Source organism: Coturnix japonica, chromosome 10 (assembly GCF_054131305.1).
Source record: "Coturnix japonica strain WE chromosome 10, WE-NBRP24, whole genome shotgun sequence".
Taxonomy (NCBI): domain Eukaryota; kingdom Metazoa; phylum Chordata; class Aves; order Galliformes; family Phasianidae; genus Coturnix; species Coturnix japonica.
The window spans coordinates 22,086,617-22,092,616 of NC_140672.1; positions in this window are offsets into that span (position 1 = coordinate 22,086,617).

The window sequence follows — 6,000 nt, forward strand, 5'->3', positions numbered from 1 at the left end:
ACCCATATCAAACCCACAGCTGCTTCTGCCCCATTGATCAGACCAACAGCAGCTCTTCCCCATAGATCTGACCCACAGCATCTCCTGCACCATAGATCTGACCCACATCAGCCCCACAGCAGCTCCTGCCCCATAGATCTGACCCACATGTTCCCCACAGCAGCTGCTGACCCATAGATCTGACCCACATCTGCCCCACTGCAGCTCCTGCCCCATAGACCTGACCCACATGTTCCCCACAGCAGCTCCTGCCCCATAGATCTGACCCACACCATCTCCTGCCCCATAGATCTGACCCACATCAGCCCCACAGCAGCTCCTGCCACATAGATCTGACCCAAGTCTGCCCCACAGCAGCTCCTGCCTTATAGATATGACCCACGTCAGCCCCACAGCAGCTTCTACCCCATAGATCTGACCCACATGTGCTCCACTGCAGCTCCAGTCCCGTAGATCTGACCCACAGCAGCCCATGCCCCATAGATCTGACCAATATCAGCCACACAGCAGCTCCTGACCCATACATCTGACCCAAATCTGCCCCACACCATCTCCTGCCCCATAGATCTGACCCACATCTGCCCCACTGCAGCTCCTGCCCCATAGACCTGACCCACATGTTCCCCACAGCAGCTCCTGCCCCATAGATCTGACCCACAGCATCTCCTGCCCCATAGATCTGACCCACATCAGCCCCACAGCAGCTCCTGCCACATAGATCTGACCCACATCAGACCCACAGCAGCTCCTGCCCCATAGATCTGACCCACATCAGCCCCACAGCATCTCCTGCCCCATAGATCTGACCCACATCAGCCCCACAGCAGCTCCTGCCCCATAGATCTGATCCACATCAGACCCACAGCAGCTGCTGACCCATAGATCTGACCCACATCTGCCCCACAGCAGCTCCTGCCCCATAGACCTGACCCACATGTTCCCCACAGCAGCTCCTGCCCCATAGATCTGACCCACAGCAGCTCCTGCCCTATAGATCTGATTCAAATCTGTCCCACAGCAGCTCCTGCTCCATAGATCAGACCCACATGTGCCCCAGAGCAGCTCTTCCCCATTGATTTGACCCACATCAACCCACAGGAGATCCTGCCCATAGATCTGACCCACATCAGCCCCCTGCAGCTCCTGCCCTATAGATCTGACCCACATCAGCCCCACAGCAGCTCCTGCCCCTCAGATCTGACCCACATCTGCTCCACAGCATCTCCTGCCCCATAGATCTGACCCCCATCTGCCCCACAGCAGCTCCTGCCTCATACATCTGACTCACAGCATCTCCTGCCCCATAGAACTGACCCACATCAGCCACAGCAGCTCCTGCCCCATAGATCTGACCCACATCTGCCCCACAGCAGCTCCTGCACCATAGATCTGACCCACATCAGCCCCACAGCCGCTCCTGCCTTATAGATCTTACCCAAATCTGCCCCACTGCTGCTCCTGCCCCATTGATCAGACCAACAGCAGCTCTTCCCCATAGATCTGACCAACATGTTCCCCACATCATCTCCTGCCCCATAGATCTGACCCACATCAGCCCCACAGAAGCTCCTGCCCCATAGACCTGACCCACATCAGACCCACAGCTGCTCCTTCCCCATAGATCTGACCCACAGCATCTCCTGCCCCATAGATCGGACCCACATCTGCCCCACAGCAGCTCCTGCCCCATAGATCTGACCCACATCAGACCCACAGCAGATTTTGCACCATAGATCTGACCCACAGCATCTCCTGCCCCATAGATCTGACTCACATAAACCCCACAGCAGCTCCTGCCCCATAGATCTGACCCAACTCTGCCCCACAGCAGCTCCTGCCTCATAGATCTGACCCACGTCAGCCCCACAGCAGCTCCTGCCTTATAGATATGACCCCCATCAGCCCCACAGCAGCTTCTACCCCATAGATCTGACCCACATGTGCTCCAATGCAGCTCCAGTCCCGTAGATCTGACTCACAGCAGCCCATGCCCCATAGATCTGACCCTCATCAGCCACACAGCAGCTCCTGACTCATACATCTGACCCAAATCTGCCCCACACCATCTCCTGCCCCATAGATCTAACTCACATGTGCCCCACAGCAGCTCCTGCCCATAGATCTGACCCACAGCAGCTCCTGCCCCATAGATCTGATACAAATCTGCCCCACACCATCTCCTGCCCCATAGATCTAACTCACATGTGCCCCACAGCAGCTCCTGCCCATAGATCTGACCCACAGCAGCTCCTGCCCCATAGATCTGATTCAAATCTGCCCCACAGCAGCTCCTGCTCCATAGATCTGACCCGCATGTGCCCCAGAACAGCTCTGCCCCATTGATTTGACGCACATCAGCCCCACAGGAGATCCTGCCCCATAGATCTGACCCACATCAGCCCCACTGCAGCACCTGCCCTATAGATCTGACCAACATCAGCCCCACATCAGCTCCTGCCCCATACATCTGACCCAAATCTGCCCCACACCATCTCCTGTCCCATAGATCTAACTCACATGTGCCCCACAGCAGCTCCTACACCATAGATCTGACCCACAGCAGCCCCCTGCAGCACCTGCCCTATAGATCTGACCCACATCAGCCCCACAGCAGCTCCTGCCCCTCAGATCTGACCCACATCTGCTCCACAGCATCTCCTGCCCCATAGATCTGACCCCCATCTGCCCCACAGCAGCTCCTGCCTCATACATCTGACTCACAGCATCTCCTGCCCCATAGAACTGACCCACATCAGCCACAGCAGCTCCTGCCCCATAGATCTGACCCACATCTGCCCCACAGCAGCTCCTGCACCATAGATCTGACCCACATCAGCCCCACAGCCGCTCCTGCCTTATAGATCTTACCCAAATCTGCCCCACTGCTGCTCCTGCCCCATTGATCAGACCAACAGCAGCTCTTCCCCATAGATCTGACCCACAGCATCTCCTGCCCCATAGATCTGACCCACATCAGACCCACAGCTGCTCCTGCCCCATTGATCTGACCCACATCTGCCCCACAGCAGCTCCTGCCCCATAGACCTGACCCACATGTTCCCCACAGCAGCTCCTGCCCCATAGATCTGACCCACAGCATCTCCTGCCCCATAGATCTGACCCACATCAGCCCCACAGCAGCTCCTGCCACATAGATCTGACCCACATCAGACCCACAGCAGCTCCTGCCCCATAGATCTGACCCACATCAGCCCCACAGCAGCTCCTGCCCCATAGATCTGACCCACATCAGCCCCACAGCAGCTCCTGCCCCATAGATCTGACCCACATCAGACCCACAGCAGCTGCTGACCCATAGATCTGACCCAAATCAGCCCCGCAGCAGCTCCTGGCCCATAGATCTGACCCACATGTGCCCCACAGCAGCTCCAAACTCATAGATCTGACCCACATCATTCCAACAGCAGATTTTGCACCATAGATATGTCCCTCATCTGCCCCACAGCAACTCCTGCCCCATAGATCTGACCTACATCATCCCCTCTGCAGCTCCTGCCCCATAGGTCTGACCCACATGTGACCCAGAGCAGCTCCTGCCATATAGATCTAACCACCATCAGCCCCAAAACAGATCCTGCCCCATAGATCTGACCCACATCAGCCCCACAGCAGTTCCTGACTCATAAATCTGACCCACATCAGCCCCACAGCAGCTCCTGCCCCATAGATCTGACCCAAATCTGTCTCACAGCAGCTCCTGCCTCATAAATCTGACCCAAATCTGCCCCACAGCAGCTCCTGCCTTATAGATCTGACCCTCATCAGCCACACAGCAGCTCCTGACCCATACATCTGACCCAAATCTGCCCCACACCATCTCCTGCCCCATAGATCTAACTCACATGTGCCCCACAGCAGCTCCTGCCCATAGATCTGACCCACAGCAGCTCCTGCCCTATAGATCTGATTCAAATCTGCCCCACAGCAGCTCCTGCTCCATAGATCTGACCCACATGTACCCCAGAGCAGCTCTGCCCCATTGATTTGACGCACATCAGCCCCACAGGAGATCCTGCCCCATAGATCTGACCCACATCAGCCCCACTGCAGCTCCTGCCCTATAGATCTGACCCTCATCAGCCCCATAGCATATCCCGCTCCATAGATCTGACCCACATCAGCCCCACAGCAGCTCCTGCCCCATAGATCTGACCCACATCTGCCCCACAGCAGCTCCTGCCCCATAGATCTGACCCACATCAGACCCACAGCAGCTGCTGACCCATAGATCTGACCCAAATCAGCCCCGCAGCAGCTCCTGGCCCATAGATCTGACCCACATGTGCCCCACAGCAGCTCCAAACTCATAGATCTGACCCACATCAGTCCAACAGCAGATTTTGCACCATAGATATGTCCCTCATCTGCCCCACAGCAACTCCTGCCCCATAGATCTGACCTACATCATCCCCTCTGCAGCTCCTGCCCCATAGGTCTGACCCACATGTGCCCCACAGCAGCTCCTGCCATATAGATCTGACCCACATATGCCCCACAGCAGCTCCTGCCCCATAGATCTGACACACATCAGCCACACAGCAGCTCCTGACTCATAAATCTGACCCACAGCAGCCCCACAGCAGCTCCTGTCCCATAGATCTGACCCAAATCTGACCACAGCAGCTCCTGCCCCATAGATCTGACCCACATTTTCCCCAAAGCAGCACCTAACCCATGGATCTGACCCACATGTGCCCCACAGCTGCTCCTGCCCCATAGATCTGAACCACAGCAGTTCCTAACCCATAGATCAGACCCAAATCTTCCCTACATCAGCTCCTGCTCCATAGATCAGACCCACATGTGCCCCAGCGCAGCTCTGCCCCATTGATTTGACCCACATCAACCCACAGGAGATCCTGCCCATAGATCTGACCCACATCAGCCCCCTGCAGCTCCTGCCCTATAGATCTGACCCACATCAGCCCCACAGCAGCTCCTGCCCCTCAGATCTGACCCACATCTGCTCCACAGCATCTCCTGCCCCATAGATCTGACCCCCATCTGCCCCAAAGCAGCTCCTGCCTCATACATCTGACTCACAGCATCTCCTGCCCCATAGAACTGAACCACATCAGCCACAGCAGCTCCTGCCCCATAGATCTGACCCACATCTGCCCCACAGCAGCTCCTGCACCATAGATCTGACCCACATCAGCCCCACAGCCGCTCCTGCCGTATAGATCTTACCCAAATCTGCCCCACTGCTGCTCCTGCCCCATTGATCAGACCAACAGCAGCTCTTCCCCATAGATCTGACCCACAGCATCTCCTGCCCCATAGATCGGACCCACAGCAGCCCCACAGCAGCTCCTGCCCCATAGATCTGACCCAAATCTGACCCACAGCAGCTCCTGCCCCATAGATCTGACCCACATTTTCCCCAAAGCAGCACCTAACCCATAGATCTGACCCACATTTACCCCACAGCTGCTCCTGCCCCATAGATCTGAACCACAGCAGTTCCTAACCCATAGATCAGACCCAAATCTTCCCTACATCAGCTCCTGCCCATAGATCAGACCCACATCAGCCGCACAGCAGCTCCTACCCCATAGATCTCACCCACATTAGCCCCACAGCTGCTCCACGGCACGGTTTCCCCGGCTCGGTGCGGCTCGCGAGCTTTGCGGCGCCGGCTATGCATTTTTGCCTGTGGAGACGCCACGGGAGCGACATTTGGCTGTTTCCGAGGAACGTCCGAGCCGAGCGGTGCCCGCCGGGAGCGGTTGGACCGTGCCGGCGCACTTGAGCGGGGTCCGTTCGAGCCGGAAATCCGGACTGCGGGCAGGCCGCGTAGCGAGGGATGGCGAAAGAGCGGCGGGAAGCCGCAACCGAAAAACTCCACTGCCCGGCGCTCAAACGCGCTCGCTTGCGCCCGCTCGTTGCCGCCTCTGGAGACGAGCACGCGCTCGCTCCTGCAGCCGAAAACGGAAGGCGTAAGAAAAAACTGCTTCGGAAAAGAACGGCGCCGACTAC